The sequence below is a fragment of the Phyllostomus discolor genome, chromosome 3, assembly GCF_004126475.2.
Source record: "Phyllostomus discolor isolate MPI-MPIP mPhyDis1 chromosome 3, mPhyDis1.pri.v3, whole genome shotgun sequence".
In the NCBI taxonomy this organism is placed as follows: Eukaryota; Metazoa; Chordata; class Mammalia; order Chiroptera; family Phyllostomidae; genus Phyllostomus; species Phyllostomus discolor.
Window position 1 is genome coordinate 81,647,900 of NC_040905.2, and position 17,742 is coordinate 81,665,641.

Consider the following 17,742-nt stretch of genomic DNA (forward strand, 5'->3'; position numbering starts at 1 on the left):
TACACAGGTAGAAGCATTCTCTTGCGCCAATGTGTCCATCAGTACCTCGCAGAGATATGCTCCTTCAGGCCCGGTCTTTTGGCAGAGACATGCTGCTTTGCCTCTGTCTGAAGCACTCATCAGCCCCAAATGATCCTCCCTGGGTCCCGAGTGGACTGGAGGCAAAGGCATTCTCCTCAACCAGTTACAGTGACCTTTCCGTGGCCTTATAGGTGACCTTGAACAGGTCTTCAAGTACAGAGGGTTTCTGATCAGAAACACCACCAAGGGCAGAGACTTGCTCTTTCAAATCCGGACTCATGGCAGAGACATCCCCACCCCTTGAGATAACCGCCCTCGCCGTGATGAATTCTCCCGATTGGCGCTGACAGACAAGGGAAGGGATTCTCAGGTCACCCGCCTGGCCTCTCTCCTCTCGGGGTACTTAGGTTCATCTTAGCTAAGGCTGCCTGTGTAAAATTCGGGTTAAACTCCTAGCTGTTGTGCCGTATGACAGACCAAGGAACTGCAGGTTAGGGCTCACTCACGCTCCATAGGCTTCCACCCGTGGAGCAACAAACACAGTCATTCACACAAACACACTGAGTTTATTACATTCCCACCCACCCGAACTGTGGGAGCCCTGCCTGGGCCTTCCGGCCTGAGGAGTGATCAGTCCCAAGCCTGATCTCGAGCTCCTGGTCCCCGGGGCACTTACCAAATTGGTGCCTTCCCAGATTCCACCAGTTCGCACCCCACCAGCCCAGGTCAAAGAGTGGCCCGGGTGCTGAGCCTGTGGAGCCTGGGATGTTCAGGACCCGAAATTACTGGGGTGCCTCCTTATCACTGCCGGGCCCCACCAGCCGCTCCAAGGCCGCCTTCACTGGAGGCAACAGCCTGCTCGTGTGAGTTGTTTCCCAGTCAGGGAACTAAAATGTTAACAGATAAGACGACTCAGAGGGCCTTGGAGTTTGCAAAGTGGGGTTTATTCATGCATGCGGACCCAGAGGAACTCAATTCCAAATTCTGGGAACTGAGCTGAAGCTGGAGTTTGCTTATATTCTTGTTACAAGGCAAAAAGGAGGCAGGGGGAAACAACTGCTAAAAGCAAGCATACAGAAGCAGAAAGCAAAGGTTAGTGTATGACCTTGAGATAACTGCTTATCTGGGAAAGGCTGTTATCTGGGAACAGCTACTGGTCACCTCCTACCTAAGAATGGCTACTGCTCAGCTATGTCCTGTCACAGCACAAACTAGCATTCATCCTCTGGGCTATAAAGTTCCCTGGGTTTTGACAAATGCCTAATGGCATGCGTTCATTATTACAGTATCAGACAGAACTATTTCATTATCTTAAAAATCCCCTGTGTTTCCTATTCATCCTTCTCCACTGAATGCAGGACAACCACTGATTTTTTTTTTACTACCTCTATTTGTTTTACCTTTTTCACAATGTCATATAATTGGAGTCAGAAAGTATGAAGCCTTTTCAGACTGGTTTCTTTTACTTAGAATGAATTTAAGCTTTTTCCATATCTTTTTGTGGCTTGAAAGCTCATTTCTTTTTTCACAGAATAATATTCCATTTTATGGCTATTTCATAGTTTGTTCATCTGTTCACCTATTGAAGGATATCTTAGTAGCTTCTACTTTTGGCAATACGAACAAAGCTGATACGAATACACATGTGCAGGTTTTATGTGGACATAATTTTTTTAACTTCCTTGACTACATACCTAGGATTGCAAGTACTGGACTATATGGTAAGACTATGCCTAGATTTGTTACACCCTACTAGTTGAACTACTTTTTTACTCATTTTGTACAGGGTCTGTCCATAAATGAAAGAAGAGTGTGGAAATCTCTAATCATAATAGTGGAAACCTCTCTGTCTCTGTATTTAAAATAGTTTCTTTTTTAAAAAATAGACAACACATAGTTGCAGGTTTGTTTTTTTAATACACTCTGTCAAGCTCTGACTTATAATTGATGTATTTATACCATTCGCATTTAAATTGTTACAGTTGGATTAATGTCAACAATACTTGTGCCAGTATTATATTTCTTGAATTTGTTCTTTGTTTCTTTTTTACATTACCAGTCACTTGCCTTAACTAGTTTTAACTGAGCATTTTATATAATTTCATTTTCTGTCCTCTTTTTCTTTTTAGTAATTAGAGTTATTTTACTTTTTTAAAGAGTGTTTTAGAGCTGCTAGTATCCATTTGCAACTGATCTACTTTAAAATGACACTCTGTCTGCTTCACAGACAGTGCAAGTATTTTCTAACCTAGCATTTCCAATTTCTCCTTTCTATCCTTTATAATATTATTGTCATTCACTTCACCTAGCCATGTGCTATAATCAGCCAGTGTGTTGTTACTGTTATTACTTTTGGCAATTATCTATCAGATCAATTAAGAATAATACAAATGAGAGGCAACCAATCAATGTTTTTCTCTCACATTGATGTTTCTCTCCTTCTCGTTCTCCCTCCCTTCCCTTCTCTTTCTCTCAGAAAAAGAATAATACATATAAAATATTTATTTTACCTTATTGTGTCCATCTCTGACACTTTTTTAAAAATGTAGATCAGAGGTTCTAATCAATGACATTTTCCTACTCTCCAAAAAATGTATTTTTTAATTTATTTTAAAATCACAGTTGACATACAATATCATATTAGTTTCAGGTATACAACATAATGATCAGATATTGATATACTTTACAAAGTGATCACCCCCCCCTTAAGTCTAGTACCCATCTGATACCATACACAGTTATTACAATATTGCTAACTATATTCCCTATGCTGTATTTTACATCTCTGTGACTGTATAACTGGCAATTTGTACTTCTTAATCTCTTCAATTGTTTTCAACCCCACCTCCAAACCCCTCCCATTGAGTAACCACCAATTTGTTCTTTGTATAAGAAACTAATACAACTTAACTCTAGAAAAGGGGGGGAGGGAAAGAGCAAACAATTAGATTAAAAGATGGGCAGAGGACCTGAATAGACTTCTCCAAAGAGGACATACAGATGGTCCATAGACATATGAAAAGATGCTCAACATCCCTATCCATCAGGGAAATGCAAATTAAAACCACAATGAGATATCATCTCTCATTTGTCAAAATAGCTATCATCAATAAATCAACAAACAACAAATGTTGGCGAGGATGTGGAGAAAAAGAGAAGCCTAGTGCACTTTTGGTGGGATTATAAATTGATGCAGCAACTATGAAAAACAGTATGGCATCATCTCCAAAAATTAAAAATGGAATTACCATATGACCCAGTAGTCCACTTCTGGGTATTTATCTGAATAAATAAAAAACACTAATTTGGAAAAAAGTATGCACCCCTATGTTCACTGCAGCATTATTTACAGTGCCCAAGATCTGAAAAATGTCTTTTAACCTTTATTGTAGGCAAATTTACTGGAGACAAATTGCCTCAGTTTTGTTTGCTAAGAATGTCTTTACTTTTCTTTCACTTTTGAAGAATACTTTCATGGGATATAGTATTCTGGGTTGGTAAATTATTTTTGTGAACACTTTAAACATTGTACTATACCACCTTCTTGCTTGCAAACATGATAAAAGGTCTGATGTAGTAATTACGGTCCTTGTAACTCTGTAAGTAATGTGGTTTTGTTTCTTCTGTTTTTTTCAAGACTTTCTCCTTGTCTTTGGTTTTGTGAAGTTAGAATATGATGTGTTTTGGTGTACAGTTTTTGGTATTCACTCTTCCCAGTGTTCTGTGAGTTTCATTGACCTTGTTTAGGTGTTCGGCATTAATTTTAGAAATTATCAGATAGTGTTACATCAAAAACTTGTTCTGCTTCTTCATTTATTTATTTTTTAAAATTATCTCTCCTCATTTTGGGAAGTCTATATTGATATTCTTTAAGCTTCTTTCTTCAGCCATGTCCAATCTACTGATGTGCCCATCAAATGAAATTTTTTAAAATTTTTTATTGTATTTTCTGATTTTAACATTTCATTGTGCTTTTTATTAAAGTCTTGTCCTCTCTGCTTACATTATCCATCTGTCCTTTCATGTTGTCTACCTTTTGCATTAGAGATTTTAATGTATTAATCATAGTTATTTTAAATTCCCCATATGATAATTCCAAAATTGATGTCATGTATGAGTCAGCTTCTGTTGCTTTATTTGTCTCTTCAACTGTGCTTCTTTTTATACCTTTTATAATACAAAAATTTGTAATTTTTTGTTGCTAGTCAGACATGATTTCTCAGGTAATGGGAATTGAAACAAACATGTACTATGTGAGATTTTGTGTGATTCTGGCTCACAGTTTATTTAGGTGTCTTTAATGTTGGCTGTAGTTGTAGGTACTATAGCTTCACAGTACTCCAGTATCCTTGTTTCTCCCTGTTATCTCTGGGCCCTCTAAGAACTAAATATTAAATACATTGCATCTTAGCTATTTCAAATATAGTCCTCTGTTATTATAGGAGTCCTATTACGTTGGGGTGAAGTGTGGAGAAAGGGAAGCAGTCTATAATCTTATGATTGAATCTCACTGTTTGAGTGGGTGTGAAAACCTGGGCTGTAACCTTCAATGTTTCTCAATGTTTCTCAACGTGTTTCTCAATGTTTTCATCCCAGTTAGGTGAGACATGAAAATGAGACAGTGCTTGAGTTGGCTAATTGCCCTTTCCCCAGACTGGAAAAGGCTCTGTTATAGGTTTTTCCCTTGGACAGCAGGCCTTTGTTGTGGGGAACAGTCTGGACATGTTTCAAAAGGGTTATTTTTGCCTTCCCTTTACCAGAAACACAAGGTGATTTTTCTTGGTTCTTCACCTTAAGAAATTGGTAGGGTTTCTGTAGATAAAACCTGTGAACGTGTGGGCCCCTAGGACTTGGACCTGGCACAGAAGCTGCTGGAGTCATATAGTAGTAAAAAATACTTAAATGTTAATTTTGCTGAATCGCAGGGGGTTAAATGTGATGAGCTTGAATGAGAGCAATTCTTTGATCTAATTTTTGCTCCTGAGGGCTTGAGCTATGGGAACAGCTGTTTGAATGGATTTTACCATCCTAGCTCAGAGAATATAGCAGGATTTGGGGGACATTGACGATATATGTGAATATGTGTGGCTACGTTTCCAACCATCAAGCACCGAGATTTAGACATGAAACAATCTCTCGATTTCTGTAATTCAAAGCAGTTTCACAATGGAAAAACAGTTAGAGGACTTCTTTCCAATTGTTCAACACATTTCTCTGTGAGGAATGTGTTGAATGACTGGAGGGTGGTTGTGTAGTCATCCCAGCTTTTGGCCTGAGGTAATTTATAAATATATTTACAGTATCCAATGAAACATATGATGGAAAAGTGGCACTAGTTGCATGGGGAAAATAGGAGAGAGGAGTTTGCATGAATGGGGTATTTGGGAAAGTTTCATGGAGAAAGTTCATAAAGAGAATCTTACAGATTGAGGAATTCTGGAGCAATTACAAGCTAATAGAGAATAGGAGATGAGAAGCAGGGAGATTTGATAACATAGCTGTTGATCTGCAGTTCTTCGACCACACCAACACAGGCCATCTGGTCTACATGAGCACCTGGCCCATATTTGACTTATTAAAAAAGTGGAAAGATGAAAAAGTTTTTGCTTGCCTGTAGCATTATAGAGTGAATAAGGAAAAATATCCTGTAAAATATTTTAAACCAGAATACGTAGGAAGATGTATTTCAAAATACCTGGAGCTTTTATTGGGTGATTAAAATACTCCTAGATTTTCACAGTAATTTTAAATGTCAAAAATAAGTTGGAAAATGTTTTTAATAATACAGTGTCCTTGGAGTATTCATAAGCATTTATCAGATTATCAGTCATTTAAAGAAACATTATGATTCATCTTTCCCCTGGAAAATTGTAAATTGTATAATAACCAGCTCTTTTATCAAAGCTACTGATTTCTAGGTATATAAACAATGAAAAAATCTTGAATAACTCCTTATAAGATTTACTCTTTATAGATATAAATGTTTAGTTAACCTTTAATACTATTGCACTAATTATTCTACCTTGAGATGTTTTTAAAAAGTCTTTCTAAAGAAAAAGACCAATTTTGTAAGAAAATCATGTGTGTGTCAATAGACTTCAGGGACTGAAAGAAAAAGAATGTTTGATTTATTAGAAACTTAAACACAAATCTCTTTCTTCAAAATATAGTATGGTTATATGGTGTCCAAGACTACTAGATCTTAATATTTTTACTACATGTTTAAAAAATTCCAGCTTTCAAAGTTATAAGCAATTTTTGCTTTTAGGGTAGATCATTAAATTGTTAAATTTCTCTAGGGACATATTCTTTATTTCTTAGGGGCACAGAGACTGAGATGGAATTTTTAATTTGCATTGGTAGAGTTTTTTGTTTATAGATATGAATCAAGTGTCTGCTTATTGATCTTAATGGTGCAATGGAGTGTGACAAAAGGGAATTGTCAACTGGAGTCAGAAGCTACTTGAGCCTAGAGGCATGACATACTTCAAGTGATGACAGGGTTGGAAATGTGGGCATGATTAACTCTGACATTTGGAAGGTAGCTGGAACTTTAGCCAGGTAGAGATTCTAAAGTTGGGCATGCTAGATTCTTTGAATTGCTGCCTCTAACAAGAGCTATATCCCCTCCATTAGATAAGTGAGTTGATGAAAATTATCCAAAGGACAGCTGTGTCCAGCAAAATAGATGGTCAGTAGCTAGCACCCAGCAGTAGACAATGCCACAAAATCTTGGGCAAAGAGTGAACTGCTGGAGAGTGAAGGTGCCTGGAAAGCTAACAAGAAGCAGACGCTGACATCAGGCATAGGGTAGCTGTCATTGACTGGCATCACCACTGGCTGTCGTCCTTAGCTCCCAGCAATGCACCTGGCACCCAAGGGTGAAGAAACCTCTAATCATAATTATTTCATGTAGACATTGAAGGCTGTCTGCTTTTTTTTGTTTTGCTTTCCTTTGTTTTGTTTTGTTTGTTTTGTATTTTCCCCTCTCCTCAGTTCACTGATATGGCAACAGGCTATTTCCCAGCTGATTGCTCTCTTCATTACATTACTGAACATTCCTATCATTGGTAGAAACACCGTTATCTCCCAGTCACATTTACATATAACTGAGATACAATTTAAGTTTAAGCAACTTTGCTAAGGTGCTACACTTGAACCCTGGCAAAATTACTTAAATTGTGTCTCAGTTGTACCTACAAGTGGGGTTATTCTGAGGATCTTAAGAGACACATCCTTTCCTTTCAGTCTAGCCAGGACCACCCAGATCAGATAACACCCTCTCCATTTGAATTATTCCAAGTTCTTTGCTTCTGGGTAGAATTTGTTGTTTTCCATTTAAATTCCCCAAGCACTTTTAGAAAGCCCCATAACTTACCATACGTATTTACCTGTCCATCTTTTTCAGGTAACTGTGAATTCCTTAAAAAGAGGGATCATGACATTTTCATGTTTATCTTACTAATACCAAGCACAATGTGCGGTGCATAAAAGATGTTTTCTAACCATTTGTTTCTTAATAAAGTACAATATTGGAACTGTGTCTTGCAATTTAAGTAAATTATCCTCCCTCCATTGCTATGGTTGCTGTCCTGATGGGTATTCTCAATAAGAAAGAAAGTTGTGGGAAATAGAGTTAGATGTTTTTCACAGGGCCCTAAAAATATTAAAAGATAGAAAGAATAGGTGAGTGATGATCAGAAGGTAAATTTAATATGGTAAAGGAAGAAAGTATATTAAAATTAGTGTTAGGTAAATAGAGTTTTTAGTTAGTGATTTTAAAAGATATTATGTTATACTAGGAAAAATTTCCAAATATTATATGCATATTATATTTGGAAAACTTTCAGATATTACGTTAGTAGAAAAACTATTTTCTAAAGTTGGTAGATTTAAATGAATATATCTTGTTCCATTTGAGAAATGAAGATTAAGGTGAGCTGAGTCAAAGGAAACAGTGTGTTTACATTCAAGTAGCCATAAGGTCAAAGTAAAAAGCCAAGTAGCCATAAACCAAATATATCAGAGGGTCCAGTGAAGACTAACCATTATAATCAGCATTCCTGTGAGCCCTGGTTATGGGTTCTCCTCCTCATGTTAGTGCAATTTAAAGGTAAAGTTATAGGCAAATGGTTAAAGAGTAATCAGAGTTAAAGTAATACCTGGCATTGTCACTCCATTGGAGGAGGAATGGAAGAAATACTAGTTGTTCAAATAAAGGGCAAAAGAAACGTCATACATGGAAGGACTTTTCTGGTTAAAGAAATAAAAGGAAAGGGAAAGCAGACATGTTCTAGAACATTCTGGATATAGTAACACATTACTTCTTATGATGTAGTTACAAGAGCAGGGGGAAAGCATGATTCCACATACCTGTGCTATCCAACCTTTTACCATCACTGCATGGAAGAAAGCCCTCAGGAAGTAGGACAGAGAACTCAACACATAAGTGACACCAACATGATCGCCCCGTGATATTATCAGCTGGTTCAGAAGTTTTCTCCCTGCTTTTCTATAGCTATCAGCCTCCTAGAATCTCTAGTCATGTTGGACTCTTAGGCTTTTTCAATTTGTATTCTATAGGGGTGGGCAAAAGTAGACTTAGAGTTGTTCAGATGAAAAATAATACAGTGATTAATAAATAATAGGAATAAACTGTCTTTCACATACAACTGTAAGCCTACTTTTGCCTACCCCTTTATGTTAGATCAAATATTAGGAATCTGAACTACCTCATTTAGTACACCTCACAAATATTTAAAGTAAACATTTTTATAGCCATTTTGCAGATAATAAAATTAAGGATGAGAAATTAAATAATGTCCCTTGTCAAACAGCGAGGAAATGGAAGAGCCACAATATTCAGGCCCAGGTAACTCTCCAAACTATGCTTCTTACAGTATTGTGTCCCAGTAAAGGAAGGACTTTCTGGTTCATTTTTTTTTAGTTCTTTATATTTCTGGTAAGTACTTCTATATACCATGTTTTAAATTATTTTAAAAACAAAACAGTGAACTATTTTGCTTTCATTGTAAAATAGTTATCACTGATCAATCAAGTAGCTCTTTGAATTTTTAAAAGATATTGCTAGTTATCATACTCATTGTGCCATGATCATACTCTAAATTATTTAGACTAGAAAACATGTGGAAATCAAATTGCTGCTAAGCTATTGTTTCTGAAAATTAAGATGGAAAATTTTTTAAATGAATTAATTTAAAGGCAATGCTTTTGGGCCAAAACTTCCACAGTGATTTGTTGTAGGCAATAAGAAAACAGGTGATTGAAATGAGATGTTTTATGTCCAATTATTGGTATATTTTCATTGTAAAATGAAAATATTAAAGCAAACATATCACTTTGAAATTAAAAGCCTATACATTGTGAAGAGTGACAGTCTTGTGTTGCATGTGACAAACAGTCCTTGATATATTTGTGTCTTCTATTGGCTGATCATACTGCTACTGTGCAAACTAACAATGATTCAAAAAGAAACAGTTTATTTCAACCCAGGAATATACACAATGTCTCTTATTATTTTCTAAGTGGGCAAATGCAAAGTGTTTTATTACTCTGCTTTTATACTGGCTTATGTAGCTAGAAAGTTGCCTCCAAAATGTTTTGGACATTGGCTGTTACCATGAGTTGAAAGACATTCTCAGAGGCTTATATACAATTAAGTGGTAGGATCCAAGCTATGGAAAATAAAGACCACTGTGAAGAGTGCTGATCTATTCATCCCAATGTGACACTTTGAACAGTGCATTCTTTTTGAAAGGAGAACCAGGGAGAAATACCATTTTGTGCATTTAGTGATTTGTTTGGAAATAATGAAGTACTTTAATTGTTTCTCTTTCTAAATAATATTATTTTTACTTATTGAAATGACTATCACAGCTGAATAGCAAAACTTTAATGATGATATGTATAGGGTTATATAAAAAGTGAAAGAAATAAAAATTAAATGATGATATCTGATATACTACCATGCCTAAATTTCAGTAGCTAAAAATAAGATTTATCCTTTTTTAAAAAAACAGTAACGTTGAAATTAAGAACAACTGGACAGTAACCAGAGAAGGGTGGGAGGGGATAATGGGGGAAGGGTTTTAAGGAACAACTGTAAAGGACACATGGACAAAACTGGGGGTGGGGGGTTAGAAGCAAGGGAGGGAGGTTGGTTTGGCTGGGGTGGGGGGGTAATGGTGGGGGATAAACGAAGACAACTGTAATTGAACAACAATAAAATAATTTTTAAAAATACAAAAATAACAATAAAATTGAAGAAAAGGGTGAAGAAAAACATCACTTTTACTTCTTATCACTGAAATAGTTAGCTATGTATGCATATTAAACTCAGGGATTAAATGCAATATTTTCACAGCTGGAGGCAATATTGTTTTTGCATGTTTATGTAAGATTATTTTCTTTCATCTTTAAGTCCAGCAAAATTTTTTCTACAAAGAGCAAATTGCCTTTGCGTGGCAAAGTTTTTGCATAAGTGGCCCATACTTTTAACTATATAAATTTCTAGTTGATTCAGTCACTTAAATAATTCAGTAGACTACAGGGGAAAATATGGATATTTCAAAGTAAAAATTTCAGGGCCCAGAACCTTATATAATTAAAGTAGATAAATAGATAAATAATTCCCACTTCTGAGCCAGAGAGCAGCAATGTAATGTTTAATAATTGAAATGTAGTAACAGTGGCATATTAATGAAGGTCAATTTATACAGTTGTTTTGTCCAATACAGAATGTTTGAAATATAAATAGGTTTAAAATTAAAGCAATTCAATTAAGTGCAGTAATTTTAGAACAAGATTTTTTTAAATTAAAATTTATACTAGTTTATTTTTTAATTAGGACATGACCACAGTAGGCAGTTTAGAAGAGTAGAAAAAAGAAAAATATTATCATTTACCATCAGACCTTCTAGTGTATTCCACTCCCATTCCCTCTCCGCTGCATTCTTCACATGGAAGCCAACAGTGGCCAGTCTATATGCCCAAATTCTTCTTTCTTGGTCTCAGTTTTTAATATTCAATTGCCCAGCGAAAACCACTTAAGCCTGTGGCACTTGAACATATCCCAAATTTGGTAGAAAGTGTCCAGTACTTAGAAAGAGACAATTGTAAAATGATTTTCAGACCTGACTCCATCACACTGGAATGTCCCCGACAATGTAACTGATAATGTAGGGTCTGTTTCAGGTACCTAACAAACCTAGACTAAGAAAATATATTTAGAGTATGCAAAATTTCTTCTGCTGAGCTGACCCTCCCTAGTCTTATCTAGAATCCAGAGATTTCCCACTCTGAAATAAGTGACAAGATGGCTGAAATTAAGCTTATAAATATTCTCCAAGGAGATATATTTTATTTTTTTAATGAAACTAGCTTTTGGATGGCTCTTGTACTGTTTATCTTTAGTTAAGCCAATGGGAAACAACTAGGGTATTTTCCTAGGAAACCTATATAGCTTAGCTTATTTCTATCAAGGACATATCTTCCTAGGGAACTTTTCTCATAGGTGTGCTCAAGACTTTCTATCAGGAAAGGAAACTATTTTCCCCTCAATTTTCAAGCAATATGGTCTTCAGGGTGTGCTCTGCGAACAAGTCAAGGTCCTGAAATTCCAGGGTTTATTTATTTTTATCTCATCCCTTGATGAGATAAAAATAAATTCCAATCATACATTCTTTTGGAATGTATGATTTACAATGTAGATATTCCAGAAAAAATATCAATGCCAAGCTGGGTGATATTTCAAGATATTTATAACTGTGATAAGTGGAATATATTTTAAGTAGTAGAGATAAACATTAGCAAGTATAGACCAAAACACAATTTGACAACAGATAAAGCAAACCATAGACTATTGCATGTTGCTTTCTGTGAATATGAGTTCTTCCTTTTTTGCACAGTATGTACTTTTAAAGTTGTTTTCTTTGCTTGGAATGAATTATTAAAGAGGTAGTAAAGGCCACATTTTGTCAGCTGTGGTATTGAGCTACTGTTAATGTAAGGGCTGCTCAGTGAGTTGGAGGAGGCACTGAGTAGCTATTGAAATTAGTAAAGGGAAATAGACTTAAAAATACTGTTTTTGTTTTTAGAACATGGTGCCAATTTAGTAATATAGGTTTAAACTTTTGCATGCTGTGTTAGATTATTCTATCTAGTAATGAATAGTAGTATTCAGCTTCTTTGATGAATGGCCTACAGATTTATTCAGCTCTGAACTGAGCATAGCATAGAGAAATATTAACATGCTTTTATCTACCTACTGCAAACTAATGAGTCAGTCTGCCTCATGGATGATGAAAATTACCTCCCGTCAACATCAGAGTTCATTCTTTTAAAATGAAACTAATTTAGATTTGGACTAACAATTGAATAAATCTCAGATAAGCCCAAGTAAAACACACATACAAGAATTATGGCCTGGTATTTCCAGTTGGCACTTATCTTTGCATTTGTTTAACTGTACACTTCAATCTGAAGATTTCTCTCAAAGAACAACTATCGGCTCTATGAGAATCCTGAGGTGTGCAGTTTTCACATTTTCAGTTACACTGAATACTGTTTGTTGACAGGATAGACTGCTGCAACAGGCCATCTCTAATTCCCAGAGCCAGAGTTAGTCAGGTGGTATGCCCCGCCATTCTTCTGTCAAAAGCACTGTGTAACTTAACAGAAAGAACCAATAGTTTAATTAATCTGTTTAAGTTTTCCATTTCTGGGGGTTTTCTATTTTGACAATTTGTATTTTTATAAGAAAATCATCCATTTCTTCTACTTTTCAAATGCATTGCCATGGAGTTGCAGGTATTACTTTAATTTCACTTTTTCTGAACCTGTGTATGCTTTCTCTTAATTCTCTCTCTCTGTCTCTCTCTCTGTCTCTCTCTCTCATTTTCCCACTTTGCCTGTTGGAATAACAAGAGGTTTAACTATTTTCTTCATCATTACAAAAATTCAGCTTTTGATTTTATTCATCTTACAAATTTTGGTTAAATATTTTGTTTTATTCACATTAGCTTTTATCTTTATTGATTTCATTTTCTTTCAATTCTGTTGTAGTTTTTCCTAACATGTAAAATTCTTTTTTTCATTTTTAGTCTTTCATCTTTAATATTGAAAGAATTAAATGTACATTTTCTGAGCACAGTTTTTACTCTGTCTCATAAGTGTTCAGTGTAGAGTAGTTTCTTTTCAATGACTTGAAGTTGTTCTGCATTTTCTGTTGATTTCCTGTTTGATTCGTGGATTATCTAGGTCTGTTTCCTAATTTCTAGTGATTTAAGTTTTGTCACTTCTTTATTATGTAGTTATAATTTTATTGAATTCTGATCAGAGAATCCAGTACTATAATTTTTCACTTTGTCATTTGTGTAGTTTCTATGTACCCGAGCAAATGATTGCATTTTTGTGCTTCATGAACATAAATAACAAAACATATTTGTTCTGTTTGAGGGCTGTAAGGTTTTATATATGCATGTGGGTGTGTGTTCAATGTTGGTAGCTTTTTAAATTTAATTCTTTCATAATGTTCTCTTAGTCCATTCCAACTACTGTAACAAAGCATCATAGACTAGGTAGCTTATAAACAATATAAAGTTATTTCTCATAGTTCTAGAAGGTGGAGGTCCTACATCACAGGTCCAGCATGTCTAGTGAGGGTTCTCTTCCAGGTTGCAGACTATCAGCTTCTCCATGTGTCCTCTTGAAGTGAAAGGGGTGAGAGAGCTCTCTTAGCACCCTTGATCAATCTCTTGATTGCCTTGAGGCTCCGAACTGCCTTGTTGATGCCTTGAGGGCATCCATCTCATTCATGAGGGCTCTGTCTTCATGACCTAATCCTCCCCAAAGTCCTTACCTTCTAACACTATTACATTGGGCATTAGGGTTTCAGCATTTGAATCTGGGGATACACAATAATTCAGATAATAACAATCCTCATTGATTTTTGCTTGGGAACATTAAATCCTTTGTTGGGATCACAGAACAAATTTTGCCAGGACACATTTCATGCCTAGATCCTTCATCAAAATCTTGGATACAGTAGTTTTTGAAATCCCCAGATTAACTTCTAGTTCTCACACTGTCAGTTGCCAATCTTTATTGATTGCAGCCCATACACATTCAACATTCTAAGGTGTTCTGTTTGTTACAGGCCTTCCAGAATGTGGGTCACTTTCAACAGATTCTTGACCATCTTTGAAGTATTTGTACCACACTTGTATTTGCACTGCACTCATTGCATCATCCCCAGAAACCTTCTGAATTATCAGAATAGTTACTGCAGAGGAATGTTCAACCTTAATGCACAATTTGATGCAGATTCATTGCTCTACTCACTCAGTCATTTTGAATGTGATGGCCACACAGTACATACGCTCACTGAATGGTGTCTACCACCTCTACTGACTAGTCCAGTGAAGTCATCATTATTCACACATGCGTATTCCAGTCCACTCTCCTTGGCGTCCAGGTTACATCCACATCACAAACCATTCTCATGATATTAAGAGTGGCTGGACTTTTCCCAAACAGACTTCTGATATTGCTGTCTATCTCTGTAGGGTTCCTGTGGCTCAGCTGCAGTTGCTGGAGTACCCTGAGAGGTGGCATCCTAACCAGTAGAGAAAGATGATTTGGCATGACAGGCTCCTGGACATTTGTAGGCACTTGGTGGAAGCTTTCCTGCTCTCCCAACTTCTTATCTTTTCTTTGTAAAGAGAAAAGTCAGGTAATCTTTCCTTCCTGGCATCTTGTGAGTAATGGGAAATCAGGAACACTGAAGAGGGGGAAGGGACAATGTTGACTTTTCCTAAATGATACCATAGATTTCTGTTGGTCACTGGTTTCTACTTCTTACCTTGGGGCTCCCAAAAGTTGGTTTCCAGACATTCACACAGGCACTGGCATTAAGTCCTTCATAGGCTCTCAGCCAGAACTTCCAAGACACCTAACTCCAACTTTCTTCTTCTGAACTAAGGAAGTACAGGGAAATGGAGGAAGGTCATGTTCTCTTCCTGTCTCCCATTAAAAATTGTCACACTTAATGGTGGCTTTAGGGCCATTGATGAAGTTAAGCAGTGTGTGCAGTATTCCAGGAAACACATTTCTGTTTCATCTCAGGTCATTTATATGCAAGAATATATTCCCTATTGACCTGGTGATTATGCATGCCTCAGTTCTTAAGCAAGAATTTGGCTATGTTTGGCTTTATAAATGCCTGGATATTTCACAAATTAATTCTAACAGTATTAATCTTTAAAGCAAAAGTTTTATAAGTTATATCTTCATTAAATTTAACCATTTATTTTAAAGTGAAAACAATAAATGTGTCCTTGTAAGTTGCAAAAAATATTTAAAGTTTACATCTGATTAACAGGCTAAACTTACATTTCATGTTTTTAAGTAAAGGATTGAATTTTCTTATTAGTCTTCATGATTTTAAATAAATAAAAGGGAAGAAGTAGCTTCATAAAAATTCAATCTGTTAGCTCAATGGTTGGACTTTTAATTATGAAGCATCTTCCCCTATGTCAAAGAACATTGCCCTATTTCAAATTTGTTGTTAATTATTATTATTAAATGCTCTTCATTTTTTTCTCTTGATTTTCTGCCTGTAATCAAAGTTTATCTTGAGAATAAAACTATTCTTTGGAATATTTCTGGTAATAATATTAAAATTATCCAACTAATTCAGATCTTTGAATAACAAGAAAGGTTAGCCATACAATAGAGAAAACAAAAATTCACTAGGGGAAAAAAGAAAACAGAGAACATTGACAATGCTTTCTTCTTCTTTTTTTTCTTTTACAACACTAGAGATTTCTTTTTAGCAAAGTACTGATTTTCGAAAAATCCACCACAGCAAAATCAAAGAGAAAAAATTGTTCCTTCCATTCTCTTTCTTAAGTTTTTTTTGTATCCATCTTCAATAAAAATCCCTTTAACCCCTTCTCATAGACCATTCCTAGTTTCTACAAAAATGATCTCCTTTTTTCAAATCTCTATATGACTTTTCTTCTGGAAGCCTCCAAATTACTATGTACAAGATTAACCTAAAAACACTTTCATCAACTTTCTATAAAGCTTATCTAACTTCAAGTCACAGAAATTTTTCAAAATTATATAAGGAAGAAAAGCATACTTTAAAAAACTCTCAGAGCTTGTGGAAGCCTGTGTTTACATTTAGGATGTGTCGTGTCATGTCTTAATATGTGCACCATGCTAGAAATAGAAACAAATAATTTCCACATATTTATAATTGGACCCAGGCTTTCTAGCCTGTCTGTATGAGGAGTTTTTTTTATGGCGAAGTTTTTAAGTTTTGCTTTTCCACTTTACTTGTTAGCCCATGTTTCTGTCCTTCATTCAGCTCTCAGTGGCACCCAAAGCATTCATACTGCCACCTCTGTGCTTCAGGGCCACTGGTTCCTATTGTGGTGTCTCAATGCTTGCAGCAGAGACTGCTACCAACAACCAGCCTGTCCTGTCTGGAGTATGTATCCCAGTCTCCTTTGCAGTTAGGCTTGTCTGTATGACTGAGTTCCCGCCAGTGGAATGTGAGCAAAGTGATTTGCTGCACATTCTGGGCAGGCTCTTACTTGTGGACTTCCATGTCTTTTCCTCCCTTCTATGTCTTTCCCTTTCATAGCCTTGGAGGCTATACCTTCAATACAGAGGAACCTGTATATGAAAGGATAGTGAACCCCTCAATCGCCACTTATAGAAAGCACTGTTCAGGTCTTCTATCATTTAAGACAGACTGGATATAAGAAATTTACAGGCAATACACTCCCCTCTAATCCTTAGTCTCCTTTTTCCTAACAACATTTACCAGGCTTCAATTTCACATGTGTTCCCTAAAGAAAGATAAGTGATTAAATCAATTTTTAGATAAAGTATTCTGTAATAAAGAAAATATAATTATATTGTTAGAATCCTTTCCTGGGTTGAGATGATTCCCTTCTCTTTTTCAGCTTCTAATTAATTAGAAGCTGAAAAAGCTTCTTGATTAGAAGCTGATTGATTTTTTAAATAACAAGATAGAGGTTCAGAATGCTGAGAGACAAAAATCTGGCAAAGGAGTTTTTTTTAAGAAGTCCATCTTATCATTTATTCTAATTATTTAAAAGGATACTCAGAAGTTAGTTTTCTGCTTAATGGCAATTTTCTTTTTTCAAAATACTGAGCATATATATGTTATACCCTCAGTGTTTTTAGGGGTGGACTCATATTATTATATGAAAGGAGGAAAATATTCTAATCTATTTTATATCACTACTGAGGAATGAATTATGAATAGTGCCAAGGTCCAATTAGAACTCCATTACTTTGTTGGAGGCATGTTCAATGGGTAAGTGACTCTGTTTTTCATGGTGGGCATATACCTAACTAAATATATGTAATTTTCCTTACATGCAGCAAAGCGTGACCATAAGACTAAATTATTGTCAATGAAATGTAATCAGGGGACTAAACAATGCTTGCCTTAAAGGTGCTAACTCACTTATAGAGCCTCTTTGCCCTTCACCTTTTTATTTCTCCCTTCCACTTGCAATACAGACATGGTGACAGAAGCTCCAGCAGCCCTCTGGACCATAAGGTAATCTTGAGAGTTGGTTATTCATTAAATATGATTGAGGAGAAAGGTGGAATGAGCTTGGGTTCCTGACAACTTCTTGAGGCAACTGTAGCAAAATC

At 35.9% G+C, this 17,742-nt stretch overlaps 1 pseudogene; it reads left to right on the plus strand.

Annotated features, from left to right (window-relative positions):
* The first annotated feature begins 786 nt into the window (after window positions 1-786).
* LOC114496766 overlaps window positions 787-17,742 on the plus strand; it is a 37,381-nt pseudogene continuing 20,425 nt past the window's right edge.